General features: G+C 36.2%; 1 pseudogene; it reads left to right on the plus strand.

Moving 5' to 3' along the window:
• The window catches only part of LOC143640997 (coiled-coil domain-containing protein 34-like), a 33,311-nt pseudogene that overhangs the window by 5,052 nt on the left and 8,464 nt on the right, over positions 1 to 19,795 (plus strand).

The raw sequence follows: 19,795 nt of genomic DNA on the forward strand, positions 1-19,795 counted from the left end.
CATGTCCAAGGCCCTGGGTTCAATGCCTGGTGCCACACACACACCTACAAAAGATTATGTGTACTAGTAGTAATTAGTGATTACTTGTATAGATAGAATTTTTAAGAATAAAAAAATAAAATTTTAGAAATAAATAATTTCCTCAAGTGACCTTGAGGCACATAGGTTGGGCTCAAGCTATTCCATTGGGTTTTTAAATAATTTGGTTTTTGAAGAAAGTGGAATAACTAAATGAGTAAAGTAATTCAAAATTAGATTTCCTTTTCCTGATTTTTCATATTTTTGCTTTATATAATTGATTCATATATTTTTAAAATAACAGTATTGAAAATATGTTGTTAGATTTTGTTTTCATTGTATAGTTAAATGATTTTTGACTAGTAAGAGAAGTATTTCGTGTACAAGTTCTACAGTATCCTTTCTTTCATAACAGTAAAGTTGAATCAGAAGATAACCAAGAAGAACAGAAACAGGTCCACTTAGGAGAAAGCAGCCTGACACCATGGGAGGTGTGGTTTGTTGGCAAAGAAAAATAAGAACATGACCGGCTGCAACAGAAAGCTCTAGAGGTACAAGTAGACAGTATTCTTTCTCTACGACAGTGAGCTCACAGAGTAGAGTTGCTTTTGTAAATTAAAATGTTAATCTTATTGTTCCTGAAAACAATGTGTGTGCATTTATTTGTATTTGTTTACTATATTAATCTTAATAAATCTAATTGTAGAAGCAGTATATTTATTAGAAGAACGTTTAGAAAATATAGCTAAATATAATTAAGAAAATGAAAAGCTCTTTTAATTTCACTACCTAATAATAATCTTTGTTAAAATTATGGAATATAGCCTTCTAAACTTTCTTCTATGTAAGTTTTTAAAAAAATAAAAACAGTCATCTTAAGAGTCCAAGAGGTTTGATTCCAGGACTTTCTTGGATTCCAAAATACTCAATGCTCAAGTCTTTCTATATAAAGGCATTTAATGTATATATCTCCTTATCTACTTTTAATCTTTTCTAATTACTTATATCACCTAATACAATGTGAACACTACCTAAGTAGTTATTATACTGAATTGCTCACAGCATAATGACAAGAAAACAATGTGTCCCTGCTCAGTATAGGCACAATTTTTTGGCATATTTTCAATTTATGCTTGATTAAATCCATGGTTGCAGAACCCATGGATACAGAGGGCTATGTACAAATGTATATCTAGAGAGACATAAAATAGAATTTTGCTCTTAGGTAAATTCAACTATATACTCAGGAAAAGTTCTAGGAAAGAAGAGAAAAATTGAAATAGAGACAGGAATCTATTCTACCTACCAAAGAGCATGTGCCCTGTCGAGTAAATAGATTTGTGTAACTTGCCATCACCTAAGCTCCCTATCCAGACTCACTCTCTGATTTCTTTTTATCACAGAAATGGTGAAAGATACTTCTTGTTTTTAGTGAAATAGTTTCAATCTTTTTCAATCTGTTTTTTTGCCTGTTATATTATTAATATATTTCCATGTTATTTTAATTTTTTTGTATTTTTTGGAGCTGCATTGGGGTTCTAACCCAAGGCTTTGTGCTTGCTAGGAAAACATGTTACCACTGAGCTCTACCTCGTCCCTCATTAAATATTTTTCAACATCACTATAAAATGATTGTTTATTATTGGCTGGGGATATAGCTCATTTGGTACAGTGCTTGCCTCTCATGCACAATGCTCTGGGTTCAATCCCTAGCACCACAAAAAAAGAAAAGCAAAGAAAAGAAAAAGATTGCTTATTATTAAAGTATATTTAAAATGTATTAATGTGTTTTAAAATATAGTAAACTGGTACACTATGGTTGGATATTTTAGTTTATTCTAGTCTGTTAGTAACCATGTTATTATAAAAAATCATGGGAACTAAAGCTTTGGCACTTTCTTTGCCCTTTATGATCTTCCTTGAAATTTTTCATATTGGTTTTGAAATTCGTTTTTATTTTTGTGATGAGTTTATACCAGGTAGGCAATCATCTGTTCAGGAGACTTGGAATGATTCAAATGATTGTGTAAATTAGTATATTCTGGCATTTCCCTTTTACATGATACTTTGTATTCTAGAATACAAATTTATTCCTGGAAATGTACACTGTGAGAGTAGTATTTATTTCCTCTTAGCAAGCACAGGGCTTGAAAAAGACTTTGTGGTTTGGTTTCAGCCAGGCTTAATAAAAGCTCTAGTTCTAGTCTTTTTACTTGCTGGATGATCTTAGCCAATTTATTTAGATTTTATACTTCAGTTTCCCCATCTGGACAAGGTGGGAAAAATAGTACCTGTCATGGGATTTTTGTGAGGATTAAATGAAACAAAGTATACAGATGGCTGATTTGGTTTTTTATTGGTATTGGCATTTCTATCATTGCTAGTCATAGCCTTTGGAGAAGATTTTTTAAAATTTGTTTTCAGAATTAATGTTTATTTTTGAGACCCCAGTCTCTTCCCTTTACCTCAACTTTAGATTTTAACATTACTAGTTCTTTTAACATTACTAGTTCCAATATTTAGTGTGGCTTTTATTTTTCCTGCTTCTTTTTTTTTCTTAGACTGCTAGAGATCAAACCCAGAGCCCTGCACATGCTAGGCAAGGGTTCTACCACTGTTCATCAGTCCTTGGGTAGTGTTTTTGAAAAATATTTGTTCACAGTGAGAAATCTATTTTTTTTCATGTTGAACATAACTATAAACCTATACATAGATGTATATACATATATATTTGAAAAAGTATCTTAATTTATTCAAAACATGGTATTCATTTTTATGAAAGTCAATTATAATCTTTTAAATTGATTTTAGACTTACAACTTGGAAAACACTGGTAGAGTAAGTTAGTGGTAAAGCACAGTTCATTTGCATTTTTTTCTAGCTACTATAGAAGTCACTTGTAAGGAGAATCACTATCAGTGAAAGGGGGAGAATAATATTTACCTTTCATTGTTATTATGAGGTCTAAATGAATAGGATATGGATATGGCCTACTATATATTAAGAATTCAATACGAGTTAGTTATTACATATGAAAGTATATAATAACTACCCTGAAAATTTGTTTCAAGAACAGATTAAAATAATAAATATAAAGCCCTTGCCACGACCATTAAGCATATAGCAGGGTATAATTATTTGTATGTATTAAAGCCTTTTCATGTTTTTAGTAATTTGACATTTCTTATGACTACTTCATTACTTAACTTTGAAGCAATTTACGATATTTTTGAATGAACCTTGCCTTTTAGTTATGCCAAGGAATTGTACCTATCAACCATAACATACGGATCATGTACTCAATGACTTGTTAGCTTATTTTGAGCTATTATGGTCTTTATATTTTATTTCTTTTGAGTGAAAACTTTATTTATTTTTTTTTCTTTTAAAGAATACTGCCTAAAACTATTATAGCTTTCTGCAGAAATAATATTTAACTTCTGTCATCCAGAAAGTGTAAATTGGAGGTACTTTCATTGGAAGTAGGATCAGTTTGCTTTGCAGGATATATGAGGGACATTTGGTGTTGGGGGACTGATGATATTGGTAGAAAACAATGCAGAATTAGAAGATGGCTTATCATCACAAATTTCAGCCAAAATCTATTTGGATTTTCATGTCTTTCTCTTTATTTCCTAAGTCATGCTTTCCCTTATTTTTCTATTCCCTAATTTGCTTACAAACCATGTCATTAGAAGCACAGATTTTTGACCTTAAGGAATTGTTTATTTCAGATCCTTATAAAGCTAAGAAGCATGAAGGCGAGAGAAGTAACTTTGCCAAGGTTTCGGTTAGTGGCAGAGCTGGAACTGGTATTAAGTTCTTTAGATTTCCAATTTATGTGCTTTTTATTAAGAAACATTTTAGAAACAAATAGATCAGACTTAGTATTTGCTTTTTGAACTTATTCTTGCTTTTTTATTTTCTTCCTTTAACATTTAAAGGAAATTTTTTTTCAGTACCACGCAGAGGTACTTAACCACTGAGTCACATCTCCAGTCCTTTTTTGTAGTTTATTTAGAAACAGGGTCTCACTAAGTTGCTGATTGCTTTGAACTAGTAATCCTCCTGCCTCAGCCTCTCAAACTGCTGGGATTACTGGCAAGTGCCACCATGCCCCATTTAAAGGAAAACTTAAAGGATAGTTGAATCATTAAAAAGCTCATTTCATTCATGAATTTGTTTTCAGTAACAGACATTTAAATTTGTTTTAGACATCTCTGTGAGATTGAGTTAAAAAATTGTTTTAACCCTTTACAGTTACCCTATTAAAAATGTTATACATTTGTAATAATGTTGAAATGATAAACATGGTAAACACTGAAAATTAACATTGACATTATGCAAGCTAGCATATTGGTTTTGTAGGTTATTAAATATATTTACATTTTTATTATTTAAAATAATTCTTTAATTCTTCTAAGTTCTCTGTGGTCTTTGGCTAATTCTAATTTTTAACATTTGACTTAACATTTTAATGTAATCTGTTCAAAATTATAAAAATTATTTATATTGTGACTAGTCCAGGTACTTTTTTTCCTGTTATTTTTTAACCTCACCATTTGATCTTCAGCTATTTAATTTATCAACCATTAAGGAAGGAATAGGGTAGGATATAGAGTTGGTGAAACTCAAAATTGTCAGTTTGTTTTTTGTTTTTGTTTTTGTTACCTTCAATAGTAAAAAATCATTTGAAAATAGGCAAAGTGTATTGAAATAATGATGCATGTTTAGGACCCTCTTTGGACTTTTGTTTTCCATTACCAAATGTTTATTCTAAAAGAAAATAGCTATAATCCTCTTGAAATTCAGTGGTGTGCCAGAAGAACACACAGGGTCTTTTGGAAAGAAGACTCCTGCTGTATCCTGGAGGAGGCCTGCCTCAGTGGTGAATAGATGGAGCCATTCAGCATGGGAAATTCTAAGAGTAGCTAGCCTTGGAAGAGAGGGTAGTGTATGAGAATGTGATGTATATTCTGGGTAGGCAAATACTTAACTAGACATTATAAGAATACAGTACTATTCAGGTCAGTGGTAGCATTTTCTAGGTACTTTTGGATCTTTTCTTTATTATCACCTATATCAACATTAACTAAAATTTGGTATTCATAAAATAGTAATGCAACATTCTAATTGTCCCCCTTTTGAGTTACTTGAAGACTGTTAAAAAGTATATAAATATAATCAATCATGCTTAATCATACACTAAAACTTTTCTTTAAAAGAAAATTTAGAACTGGTTTGGAAAATTTTGAATGTATAGTTGTCAGATTTATATCTAGCCTTTTACTATATGTAAATTTATACACATGTATATACACATACATACACACATGCATATCTGCACACCCACACACACTCTGTGTGTTTCTCCTTTTACTTGTTTTCTGGCACAAGTCCAGACTTTCTTCCCCTTATAGGGTATATTGTCGGAACCTTCTAGTCAATCTCCCTCAGAATAGTACTGATCATTTCAAACTCAGCCTTCAGTTTTAATAAGAGCTCTAAATCATCACTTTTGACTTTTATTCTTCATCATAGTGTTCAATTTACTGTCTTCAAAAAACCTCTTTCTATCTAAAGAGGAAATTAGTACCACACTTTAAATTAATCGTCATCCCCACCCACATCTTTCACTTCTTTTAAAGTCATCTTCTCTCACTATTTTAAGAAACTGCTCATTTCTGACTATCCTGGTTCAAACCATTTCTCTTTGTCTTCCCTTTTTGTTCTTTTCTCCAAACTCCTTTTTTTATACCCAGTAACTCACAGTGTAGCACTTTATTCTTTGGTATATAGAGAAAATATTAGATGAGAGACTTCTAAGATTTCATCTTTCTTTGTGTGTGTGTGTGTGTGTGTGTGTGTGTACATGCACAGTTCTTGTTAGATCAATAGCAGGCACTCAATTAGAGTGTATTGAGTGAGTAATGAAGGAATAACAGCTATGAGGTAGTGAATAATCCTATCAAGGTGGATATTTGTTTTGTGGGATATGGAATTCTAAGTTTGAAGATTTTCTAAGTGAGATAGGGCAACTATTTTCTTTGCAGTGGAATTTTAAGATCAGAAGTCATGGTAAACAAGTATCTTTTGATTAGTCATTCTAAAATGCAAAAAAAATATGTTCTTGGTATAAAGTTTTATCTTCATTTAAGACCCTGGAATTAACCTGAGAGTTGGAAAATTGCCCGTGGAGGTAAGTATTTGGAGAGAAAGGAAAGATGGGAAGGAGAAAGGGAGAACAATGGAAGATTCATAAATGTATCTGATTATTAGTATCTAAGGAAGAAAGAAAACTAACAAGTAATTATGATTGTAGAGTCCTAGAGAAGTCTAGTTTGAATAGCTTTCTCAACTAAAGCCATAATTTAGTCGGTGAGTGACAGAGTGGTAGCATTCAACTTGTAGTTTTATTTGGCCGTACCTTCCACATTCTTTCTTCTGAGGAAATGCCCAGACATGTAGATTCTGGTGACAGCAAGACAGTTAAATAATCTGAGGTATGAATTTGGTTTTGTTTTATATCCCAGTAGTTATAAAATCTGTGAAGAAAACTCTGATTCTTTTTTTCTCTATGGAAAACTGAATACCTTCTTTAGATTTCTTCTTGGGTGTAACTCTAATTTAAAATTTTAATTTAGGAATTCCTTAATTCCTATTCTGTAGCTTCAGCAAGAATCTGGAACCTTTTTATAACTGTAAAAAAAAGTTGCAATTCTCTTGAGCTACTGCGAATAGCTTACAGTGGTGCCAAAATTTATGTAAGGGAAAGTTGATTTCAATGAGGGTAATTTAGCTGAAATTTAGTCTAAAAAACTAGTGTTTTAGTGACTGTTGTATTCTGCTGACTTTCCTATCCCCTACTATTATTATATTATTATAATAATATATATTATTATAATATTATATATTATATATATAATATATATTATATATTAGTGACAACAGTCACTAATATGGTATTATTTAAACATTGTGAATGTGTAACTGATGTGATCCTGCAATCTGTATTTGGGGTAAAAATGGAAATGCATAACTCATTTGAATCAAATGTATGGAAGATGAAAAAAAAATAAAAATAAATAAATAAATAAATAAATAAATAAATAAATAAAAAAGAAACTAGTGTTTTGCTGCCAAGCAATTATTTGCATTTCTAAAAAATGGCTTATATTTTTACTAATGTTTTCTTTCATTGTAGACTAGTTACTTAAGTAAGTTATTATCAGTAGTGGTATATATTGTATAATGGAAACTATATTCTTGTTTAATTTGGTTAAGCTCAACCTTTTTAAAAATATGTGATTTGGGAACTTCCCTTAAACATTGCCTTTTGTTTAAATGAAATCCACAGGAATTAAATCAACAACTAGAAAAAAGAAAAAAAATGGAAGAACGTGAAAAAAAAAGATAATTGCTGAAGAAAAGCACAAGGAATGGGTTCAGAAAAAGAATGAACAGGTAAAAAGGAAAAAAATGCATACACAAATCCTAACATCTCTTTTCAAAGTCTTTCTTCCAATTAGTCCTTAGCTATATTTTTCTTATATTTCTCTTAGGTTCTTTCTTCTTTGGGGTTTTGCTTTTGTTTTTTACCCCTACCCTCATGAATATTTATCAAGTCTCTTGTCTTCTGCCCTTTGCCCCTTACTCTTCTTTTTTTTTTTTGGTACTAAGGATTGATCCCAGGCATGCTTTACCACTGAACTACATCTCTGCCCTTTTTATTTTGTTTTGAAACAGGGTCTCACTAAGTTGCTGAGACTGTCTCTAACTTGCTATCCTCCTGCCTTAGTCCCCTTGAGTCACTGGGATTAAAGGCATGCACTACAGAGCCTGGATGCCCTCTAATTTTATTCTTTTCTGTCCCCATGAACTCTACTAGTGTCTGCCTGAATTCAGCAATTCTAAATATTTTTAAAATATTTTTAGTTGTATATGGACACAATATCTTTATTGTATTTATTTATTTTTATGTGGTGCTGAAGATGGAACCCAGCACCTCACATGTGCTAGTCAAGTGCTCTACCCCAGAGCTACAATGCCAGCCCCACCAAGTCTGAATCTTTAGACTTGAATTTTTTGAGTCTTGGATTTCTATCCATTAGATCAGCAGGCAACTCCAAATGTGTACACCTAAAAAAAATACCTTTGCCCCATTCCTCTTCATAGACTTTTTCCTATTATTCCTTTATTTCTATTACTTCTACTGTGTCTTCAGCCACTTAATAATAATAATTATTATGTTGCTCCAAAACATCCCTTCCTTTACTATATATAATTGCTGTTTCTATTTTATTTTCTGAATGGTCTCATTACTTCCTTCAACTTTATTGTTTACTTCTCCACACTAGAATATAAGTTCTTATAAGATCAGGAATTTTGCTTCTTTTTTTCCGTTCTCCAACAGCTTATCCATTACCACACATTAGAGGTACCCAGGAATATTTGTTAAATGAATAAACCCTTCCTGTATGTCTCTGACAGATTAAACGTTGCTGAATAGATCTGACTGTCATTCCTTATGTTTAATTTTTTTTTCATGTTCCACACCTGTACTGTCTTCTGACTGAGATTTTACCAACTCTAGACTGACTGGTTAAAGAGTCTCCACTCTATTCCCTGAGCCAAAGTAGCATTTCAGCCACATATACCATCTGTTTTATCTTTATTCTATGTAGATTCTTTTTACTGGGATTATTTAGGGAGCTCACACAAGATAATCACAGCTGCCCCCCATCTTCTTGGAGTATTAGTTTTACTGGAAATTTTTTTCAGAGGAAAATGTTATATTTTTTATGTTAAAGCAAACATAGGTATATAAAGAAGGAGACTGTAAGTTTTATTTTTATTTTACATTTCAAAGTGCTGATGATCAAACCCAGGGACTTGTATATACTAAGAGAGCACTGATTTTTTTTTACATTATTTTTAAGATACAAGTAAATGTCCTAGAAATCTTGAGCTTTTGGCTGTACTGCCCAAGCCTCAAGAGTATGTATTCTTGAGAAACTTTGAGAATACTTATCTTCTTACTACTTTTCATTTCCTAATTTTTACATATGGTATTTTATCAGGATGGAATCTCATCATACCCTCTGTTCTAATTTTCCATTTGTAATCTAACTCAGATTACTTCTTACATGCAGATTGGATGTTCACATGTTAGAGATTCTTTCCTGTGGATCTTTGTTCAATTTGTATTAACTTTTATAGCACTTTATCTTATGGTGCATTGTATTTTGTGTATGTTTTATAAAAAAGAAAAAAAAAATGGCTGTTTTGTAGTTTGTACATCCCTTTGCTTTTCTTGTAATTTTAAGATCCTTAAGAACAAGAATTCTTTTCTATATTATTTTTTTATCCATTACAAGGTTTGTAATTCTTTGCATATAGTAAGCATTTGTTAATTGAATGAGTGAATGAATTTTCTTTTTTTTTTCATTTGATATTTTAATTTAGAAAGTAGTGATGAAATCTAGGGCTAGTTTAGAAGCTAGGTATCAAGAAAGATGTCATCTCCACTTTTATCTACTTAACATAAAATCAAATCCCTTTCTTTTATCAAGTGTCATAGAGAATCATCAAAACTTAAGCAATTTTCTCTTTAAAACACTTTTACTTCATGCATAAAATAAGATTACAAAATAATCATAATAATATTATCAGTTGAACCTCCATAATGTATTTTTGGTTTTATCTTCTGTGATGATTAATCTCAACATGGAACCTCAAAGTCATTTTATGTTGCTAAAAGCTGTACATAGACATTACTATTCACATATAATTATTCAGATCCTATTTCATCATGATAGTTTTTTATTATATCACAACTAAGACAACTTTTAAAAATCAGTTACACCCATTGATTGAGTGTTCTGAGAACCTGAACCTTAAATTTTTTTCTTTCAGTGACAAATATCTAAAGGTTCAAATTACATCAGTAATTCATACCTAATATATATTTAATAAATTTGAATTTGTATAAATTGGTTATTCATAGATAGACTCTTCTGTGTGTTACACATGTGTGCATATGTGTGTGCATATAGGAGTGCATAACATGTTATTCCCTAATTAGTCAAAATAAATTAGAAGCCACTGCAGTTCCATAGCATTACAATCAAGTAGGTTTATCCTCAAAGATACATTCTTCTCCACCTGTGTGTACAATTATGTTTTGGTCAGAGCAATTATGTAAATTTGTGTAGTGAAATTATTGCGTTAAATGATTTAGTCATCAAAACACAAATTTTTGTTATCACAATATAAATATAAAATTGATCACAAATCATCAAAGTGGAGCTATTTGCAATGGAAATGTAATTGAAATGATAAGATGAGGAAATTAATGTCAAGGTAAACGAGGTTATTTAAAACACTTTGAGTTGTGATTGCATTATTTTAAATTTCACTTTCATTTGATGTATTTAAATATGCAACAAGATGATCCTTAAGATACATGACTTTAAGTTTTTTGACTTTTTACAATTTTAAGTAAACTTCATTTCTAATCAATTTTTTTTTAATTAATTTTTATTGTAGGTTATTCAAAACATTACATAGTTCTTGATATATCATATTTCACACTTTGATTCAAGTGGGATATGCGCTCCCATTTTTACCCCACATACAGATTGCAGAATCACATCAGTTGCACAACCATTGATTTACATATTGCCATTCTGGTGTCTGTTGTATTCTGCTGCCTTTCCTATCCTCTACTATCCCCCCTCCCCCCTCCCCTCCCCTCTTCTCTCTCTACCCCCTCTACTGTAATTCATTTCTCCCCCTTATATTTTTCCTCCTTTCCCCTCACTTCCTCTTGTATGTAATTTTGTATACCCCTGAGGGTCTCCTTCCATTTACATGCAATTTCCCTTCTCTCTCCCTTTCCCTCCCACCTCTCATCCCTGTTTAATGTTACTCTTCTTCTCATGCTCTTTGTCCCTACTCTGTTCTTAGCTACTCTCCTTATATCAAAGAAGACATTTGGCATTTGTTTTTAAAGGATTGGCTAGCTTCACTTAGCATAATCTGCTCTAATGCCATCCATTTCCTTCCAAATTCTATGATTTTGTCATTTCTTAATGCAGAGTAATACTCCATTGTGTATAAATGCCACATTTTTCTTATCCATTCGTCTATTGAAGGGCATCTAGGTTGGTTCCACAGTCTTGCTATTGTGAATTGTGGTGCTATGAACATGGATGTAGCAGTGTCCCTATAGTGTGCTCTTTTTAGGTCTTTAGGGAATAGACCGAGTAGGGGAATAGCTGGATCAAATGGTGGTTCCATTCCGAGCTTTCCAAGAAATCTCCATACTGCTTTCCAAATTGGCCGCACCAATTTGCAGTCCCACCATCAATGTACAAGAGTACCCTTTTCCCCACATCCTCGCCAGCACTTGTTGCTGTTTGACTTCCTAATGGCTGCCAATCTTACTGGAGTGAGATGGTATCTTAGGGTGGTTTTGATTTGCATTTCTCTGACTGCTAGAGATGGTGAGCATTTTTTCATATAATTGTTGATTGATTGTATGTCCTCCTCTGAGAAATTTCTGTTCAGGTCCTTGGCCCATTTGTTGATTGGGTTATTCATTATCTCATTGTCTAATTTTTTTAGTTCTTTGTATATTCTGGATATTAGGGCTCTGTCTGAAGTGTGAGGAGTAAAGATTTGTTCCCAGGACGTAGGCTCCCTATTTACCTCTCTTATTGTTTCTTTTGCTGAGAAAAAACTTTTTAGTTTGAGTAAGTCCCATTTGTTGATTCTAGTTATTAACTGTTGTGCTATGGGTGTCCTATTGAGGAATTTGGAGCCCGACCCCACAGTATGTAGATCATAGCCAACTTTTTCTTCTATCAGACGCCATGTCTCTGATTTGATATCAAGTTCCTTGATCCACTTTGAGTTAACTTTTGTGCATGGCGAGAGAAAGGGGATTCAGTTTCATTTTGTTGCAAATGGATTTCCAGTTTTCCCAACACCATTTGTTGAAGATGCTATCCTTCTTCCATTGCATGCTTTTAGCCCCTTTATCAAATATAAGATAGTTGTAGTTTTGTGGATTGGTTTCTGTGTCCTCTATTCTGTACCATTGGTCCACCCGCCTGTTTTGGTACCAGTACCATGCTGTTTTTGTTACTATTGCTCTGTAGTATAGTTTGAAGTCTGGTATAGCTATACCGCCTGATTCACACTTCCTGCTTAGCATTGTTTTTGCTCTTCTGGGTCTTTTATTTTTCCATATGAATTTCATGATTGCTTTCTCTATTTCTACAAGAAATGCCATTGGGATTTTGATTGGCATTGCATTAAACCTATAGAGAACTTTTGGTAATATCCCCATTTTGATGATGTTACTTCTACCTATCCATGAACAGGGTATATTTTTCCATCTTCTAAGATCTTCTTCTATTTCTCTCTTTAGGGTTCTGTAGTTTTCATTGTATAAGTCTTTCACCTCTTTTGTTAGGTTGATTCCCAAGTATTTTATTTTTTTTGAGGATATTGTGAATGGGGTGGTTGTCCTCATTTCCATTTCAGAGGATTTGTCGCTGATATACAGGAATGCCTTTGATTTATGCATGTTGATTTTATAGCCTGCCACTTTGCTGAATTCATTTATTAGCTCTAATAGTTTCTTTGTAGACCCTTTTGGGTCTGCTAGGTATAGAATCATGTCATCTGCAAATAGTGATAATTTGAGTTCTTCTTTTCCTATTTTTATGCCTTTAATTTCTTTCGTCTGTCTAATTGCTCTGGCCAGTGATTCGAGAACTATGTTGAACAGAAGTGGTGAGAGAGGGCATCCCTGTCTTGTTCCAGATTTTAGAGGGAATGCCTTCAGTTTTTCTCCATTCAGAATGATGCTAGCCTGAGGCTTGGCATAGATTGCTTTTACAATATTGAGGTATGTTCCTGTTATCCCTATTTTTTCTAGAGTTTTGAACATAAAGGGATGCTGTACTTTGTCGAATGCTTTTTCCGCATCTATCGAGATGATCATATGGTTCTTATTTTTAAGCCTATTGATGTGGTGAATAACATTTATTGATTTCCGTATATTGAACCAGCCTTGCATCCCAGGGATAAATCCTACCTGATCATGGTGCACAATTTTTTTGATATGTTTTTGTATCCGGTTCGCCAGAAGTTTATTGAGGATTTTTGCATCTAGGTTCATTAGAGATATTGGTCTGTAGTTTTCTTTCTTTGAAGTGTCTTTGTCTGGTTTAGGAATCAGGGTGATGTTGGCCTCATAGAATGAATTTGGAAGTTCTCCCTCTTTTTCTATTTCCTGAAATAGCTTGAAAAGTATTGGTATTAGTTCCTCTTTAAAGGTTTTGTAAAACTCTGCTGTATACCCATCCGGTCCTGGGCTTTTCTTAGTTGGTAATCTTTTGATGGTATCTTCTATTTCCTCAATTGATATTGGTCTGTTTAGGTTGTCAATATCCTCCTGACTCAATCTGGGCAAATCATATGACTTAAGAAATTTTTCGATGCCTTCACTATCTTCTATTTTATTGGAGTATAAGGATTCAAAATAGTTTCTGATAATCTTCTGTATTTCTGAAGTGTCTGTTGTGATATTGCCTTTTTCATCCCGTATGCTGGTAATTTGAGTTCTCTCTCTTCTTCTCTTCGTTAGCGTGGCTAAGGGTCTGTCGATTTTATTTATTTTTTCAAAGAACCAACTTTTAGTTTTGTCAATTTTTTCAATTGTTTCTTTCGTTTCGATTTCATTAATTTCAGCTCTGATTTTAATTATTTCTTGTCTTCTACTTCTTTTGCTGTTGTTTTGCTCTTCTTTTTCTAGAATTTTGAGTTGAAGTATTAGATCATTTATTTGTTGGTTTTTTCTTTTTCTAAGGAATGAACTCCAAGCAATAAATTTTCCTCTTAGAACTGCTTTCAATCTGTCCCATAGATTCCGATATGTTGTGTCTGTGTTTTCATTTATCTCTAGGAATTTTTTAATTTCCTCCTTGATGTCCTCTATAACCCATTGATCATTCAGTAACCTTTTGTTCATTCTCCAAGTGATGCATGATTTTTCCTTACTTCTTTTATCGTTAATTTTCAATTTCATTCCATTATGGTCAGATAAGATACATGGTATTATCTCTACTCCTTTGTATTGTCTAAGAGTTGCCCTGTGACATAATATATGATCTATTTTTGAGAAGGATCCATGTGCTGCTGAGAAAAAAGTGTAACTGCTTGATGTTGGGTGGTATATTCTATATATGTCAATTAAGTCTAGGTTATTAATTGTGTTATTGAGCTCTATAGTTTCCTTATTCAACTTTTGTTTGGAAGATCTGTCCAGTGGTGAGAGAGGTGTGTTGAAGTCTCCCATGATTATTGTATGGTGGTCTATTAGACTCTTGAACTTGAGAAGAGTTTGTTTGATGAACATAGCTGCACCATTGTTTGGGGCATATATATTTATAATTGTTATGTCTTGTTGGTGTATGGTTCCCTTGAGAAGTATGTAGTGTCCCTCTTTATCCCTTTTGATTAACTTTGGCTTGAAATCTATTTTATTTGATATGAGTATGGACACTCATGCTTGTTTCCGAAGTCCATATGAGTGATATGATTTTTCCCAACCTTTCACCTTCAGTCTATGTATGTCTTTTCCTATCAAATGCGTCTCCTGAAGGCAGCATATTGTTGGTTCTTGTTTTGTGATCCATTCTACTAGCCTGTGTCTCTTAATTGGTGAGTTTAAGCCATTAACATTTAGGGTTATTATTGAGATATGGGTTGTTCTTCCAGCCATATTTGTTTTTTTATGTTACTAAACATGGCTTTTTTTCTCTTTGATTATTCCCCCCTCTTTACTGTACTACCTCCCACTGTTGGTTTTCATTGATATTTTCCATTTCCTCTTTCTGTAATATTTTGCCGAGGATGTTTTGAAGAGATGGTTTTCTAGCTGTAAATTCTTTTAACTTTTGTTTATCATGGAAGGTTTTAATTTCATCTTCCATCCTGAAGCTTAATTTCGCTGGTACACAATTCTTGGTTGGAACCCATTTTCTTTCAGTTTTTGAAATATGTTATTCCAGGATCTTCTAGCTTTCAGAGTCTGTGTTGAAAGATCAGCTGTTATCCTGATTGGTTTACCCCTAAATGTAATCTGCTTCCTTTCTCTTGTAGCTTTTAAAATTCTCTCCTTATTCTGTATGTTGGGCATCTTCATTATAATGTGTCTAGGTGTGGATCTCTTATGATTTTGCACATTCGGCGTCCTGTAGGCTTCTAGGATTTGGGATTCTGTCTCATTCTTCAAGTCTGGGAAGTTTTCTCATATTATTTCGTTGAATAGATTGCTCATTCCTTTGGTTTGGACCTCAGTACCTTCCTGTATCCCAATGACTCTTAAGTTTGGTCTCTTTATGTTATCCCATATTTCTTGAATGTTCTGCTCATGGTTTCTTAACAGCTTTGCTGAGCTGTCTATGTTCTTCTCCAGTTGAAATACTTTGTCTTCATTGTCTGATATTCTATCTTCTAAGTGTTCTACTCTGCTGGTAGTATTCTCAATTGAGTTTTTAAGTTGGTTTATTGTTTCCTGCATTTCCAGGATTTCTGTTTGTTTGTTTTTTATAACCTCTATCTCCCTGTATAATTGATCTTTTGCTTCTTGGATTTGTTTATGTAATTTATTGTCAAAGTGGTCGAAGTGGTCTTTCATTGTCTGATTTTGCTGTCTAATGTCTTCCTTGAGACTCCAGATCATCTGAAGCATGTATATCCTGAATTCTTTATCTGACATTCCATCTGATGCAGATATTACCTCTTCTAAAGTTGAGTTGACCTGCATTGCTTGTGGTCCTTTCTTTCCTTGTCTTTTCATATTGATCGCGTTTCTTTCTGCTTGGTGAAACTGTTGTGTTATTGATTTTTCCCCCTATATATTTATATTTCTCTTGTATAGCTGCAAAGTCTCCCTCGCAGGCTTTGGCGGTGGTTCTGCCCCTCCTCCAATTGAGGCAATGTGCCTACCACGCCGGGAGGACGCTGTGCCTGTACTTTCGATGGGCCTGTTCTTTCGGTGGTCACAGGTCCACCTATCTTGCAGGCGTGAGCAGCGGCTTTGTCCCTCCGCTGGCCACTAGGCCTGTTCTGTCTGTCGGTTGCAGGTCTGTCTACCTAAAAGACGCTGGTGGCGGCTCTGCCCCTCCCCCAACTGGGGCGATGTATCTAGCGGGCCACTGGGCCTGTTTTGTCAGTGGTCACGGTTCCGCCTACCTTGCACGTGCGTGGAGCAGCTGTGTCCCTCCGAGAGTTGCTGGGCCTAACCTGCCGGTGGGTGGCAAGTGCGCCTACCTTGCAGGCCCGGGGGTGGCTCTGCTGCTCCGCGGGTTGCTGGGCCTGATATGCTGGTGAGACGCAGGTTTGCCTACCTTGTAGGCGCCTGGCGGCTCTGCCCCTCCCCCAACCGGGGCGGGCGATGTGTCTGGCCATCCTCTGAGCCTGTTCTGTTGGTGGTCAGGGTACTGCCTACCTAGCAGGATCGTGGGGCAGCTGTGCCCCTCCGCAGTTTGTTGGGCCTGACCTGCTGGTGTGTGGCAAGTGCGCCTACCTTGCAGGCCCGGGGGTGGCTCTGCCGCTCCGCAGTTGCTGGGCCTGATCTGCTGGTGATTCGCAGGTCTGCGTAACTTGCAGGCACCCGGCGGCTCTGCCCCTCCCCCAATCTGAGCGATGTGTCTGGCAGTCCACTGGGCCTGTTTTGTCGGTGGTCACAGTTCCGCCTACCTTGCACATGCGTGGAGCAGCTGTTTCATTAGTGCCTGGGCACACTCTCCTTGTTTGCCTCCCTCAGGCCCTAAGTTTGTAGAGCTTGGGGCTGAGAACCCCCAGCAAATTTGCTTACCTTCTGGTAGCCACGCCCCCATATCTGATGCAAGAGACCTCAGTTGTCAGCACTGGTGGGAGCGGTAGCCGTGAGTCCCACGCCAAGGCGAGTCGGTGCAAGAGACCTCAGTTGTCAGCACTGGTGGGAGCGGTAGCTGGGAGTCCCGCGCCGCGGGGTTTCGGCCGGCTCCCGTGCCGCTGCCCCGGCTGCTACCGGCTCCCTCGCCGCAGCCGCAGCTCCCGCCGGCTCCCGTGCCGCCCTCGGTCTGGCTATTGCGCTCACAGGAGAGCTGGGAGGGGCCCTTAAGTTTTCCCCACTGATCTTTAGCTGAAAGAGCTGTGATCAGTCAAAAAAAAAAAAAACAGAGATGATGATGTCAGCTCTCCAAGATGGTGGCCGCTGGCTTCCTCTGTGGTCTGACCGATGTGGAGAACCGAATTGGATGGCTTCCTTCCCCGTCTCAAGCCCAGAATTCAGCTCTGAGTACAGTATTTGCACAGCTGGCGGGAGCCTGCAGAATCCGTAGCGCTGTATCTTTGCATTGTTATCTTAGCAGAGCCAGAGGGGAATGGCGGGAGCTGTCTGCCGGCCAGGCGGGGACCCTTCTCGCCGAGCGGGGCTGCCGGGGGCCGCTTGTAAAGCCGGGTGGCTGCAGCCGCGTGGCTAAGAACCAGGCGGGCGGGGTGGCTGTTTGCAGAGCCAGAGGGGAATGGCGGAAGCTGTCTGTCGGCCGGGCAGGGACCCTTCTCGCCGAGTAGGGCCGCCGGCGGCGCTTGTAAAGCCGGGCGGCTGCAGCCTCATGGCTAAGAACCAGGCGGGTGGGGTGGCTGTTTGCAGAGCCAGAGGGGAATGGCGGGAGCTGTCTGCCGGCCAGGCGGGGACCCTTCTCGCCGAGCGGGGCTGCCGGGGGCCGCTTGTAAAGCCGGGTGGCTGCAGCCGCGTGGCTAAGAACCAGGCGGGCGGGGTGGCTGTTTGCAGGGCAAGAGCGGGGCCGCCAGGGTAGCCGGGATGGCGGAAGCTGTCTGCTGGCCGGGCGGGGACCCGTCTGCCGCACTGCTCTGGGCCGCCTGCCGCTTGCAGAAGCGGCCGGTGGCCGCGGGATTGGACTCTGCGCCCGCCGGTCAAGTTTCACTTGTCTGGGGCAAACTGTCACGTCTAATAAACTTACTAATTCTCGGCAGGTCTTCTTTCAACGGAATTTTGCTAGATGATCCTCAGTAGGTAGAATGTAGCTGTTTTAATGAGTGTTTCTGATCCCGTTAATGTGGAGATATTGAGAGTGCTGTTTCCTCGCCGGCCGCCATGTTGGATCCTGAATTTTCTTTTTTTATTTTTCTTTTTGCAGTGCCGGGGCTCAAACCTAGGGTTTCTCTCATTCTGGGTTTTACCACTGAGCTGTATTCCTATTCTTTCTTTCAATTTTATTGTTGTTGTTGTTGTTGTTATTATTATTATTATTACTTTTTAATTTATGGTGTTAATTGAACCCATGGCCTTAAGCATGTTAGGCTAGCATGCAACCATAGAGCTATCCTTCATATCCTTACTTTCAATTTTAATACATTCTTATGTTGAATCACACATTAGAAATTTTTTAAAAAGGTGTTTATTTTGATTATTTATTTTTATATGGTGCTGAGGATCGAACCCAGTGCCTCAGATGTACAAGGCAAGTGCTCCACCACTGAGACACAACCCCAAGCTGACACATTAGAAATTTTAAAATAGCTGGGCATGGTGGCACATGCCTATTGACTCCAACTACTTTAGAAGCTGAGATGGGTGAATCACAAAATTGAGGCCAGTCTGGGCAATTTTCTGAGACCCTGACTCAAAATGAAATTAAAAAAGGTCTAGGGGAGGGCATAGCTCTGTGATAGACTACTTATCTAGCATGCATGAGGGCTTGAGTGGAATCCCTAATACTGCCCCCCAATCCCCATTTAGAAAAAAATTATTCTGCTATAACTTTGTTTTTTATTGTGATTTTGTAAGTTTAGAATGATATTGATTTTATTATTAAAATATAACTATGAATTTAGATAAATGTTCAAATTATAGGACAAAGTTTTAAATTTTTAATTATAGTTTTTGTCCTTACCTATTGTTGAATCTGATGCCAAGTGATATTATTATGAGTATCAAATAATTTCAGTAAGTTGAAGATAACATAACCTTCAGTATCCTGGCATTAGAAGAAGGAAATTGGTTAGAGAGGTGTGTGTGTGTGTGTGTGTGTGTGTGTGTGTGTGTGTGTGTATTATAACCATAAGAGTATTTGATTCTTACTTGGATAATGTTTGTTTAGAAATCAATTACTATGGATTGTGTTTGTTTACTTCATCCCCAAAAGAGTACTTTGAATAAATGTCACAATCAAAATAAGTCTATATGACCATTACAAAATTTTGGTTGACACCTTTTTGAAGTTTATATGAAAATAGTGCTCCATGTATGGTGTGCTCTCTCCTCTGAAGCTTCTCTTATCTTCTAAATTCATTCAGCTAATTTTACCATGCCAATCAAACATAATTGTTGTTTTTCTAAGAATGTAAGATACTGCTGAGGGATATATGATATATATTCACTGTTTTAGTTAGTTGTAGTAGACCTAATCCAATTATTTTTGAGGTAAAAATTCTTTTGGAGTAAGTGGCTTGCCATAACATAAATCACTAATTATTGAAAGCAAGATTCAATAAGGCAGAAAATGATTCAGAGATGAACCCTGAAAAATTAATTTACCTATTCTTCAGCATTCTTGTGCAAGTTAAAGAATAATCGATCCCTCCTTATTTTTTCTTAAAAACTATCAGATTTTTTATTCAGCCTTAGTTACATTTATTTGTATTTGTAAAGAATGCTCTCCTGGTTCTTCTCTTCCTGTCTGCCATCTAG

The sequence above is a fragment of the Callospermophilus lateralis genome, unplaced genomic scaffold (assembly GCF_048772815.1).
Source record: "Callospermophilus lateralis isolate mCalLat2 unplaced genomic scaffold, mCalLat2.hap1 Scaffold_82, whole genome shotgun sequence".
Taxonomy (NCBI): Eukaryota; Metazoa; Chordata; class Mammalia; order Rodentia; family Sciuridae; genus Callospermophilus; species Callospermophilus lateralis.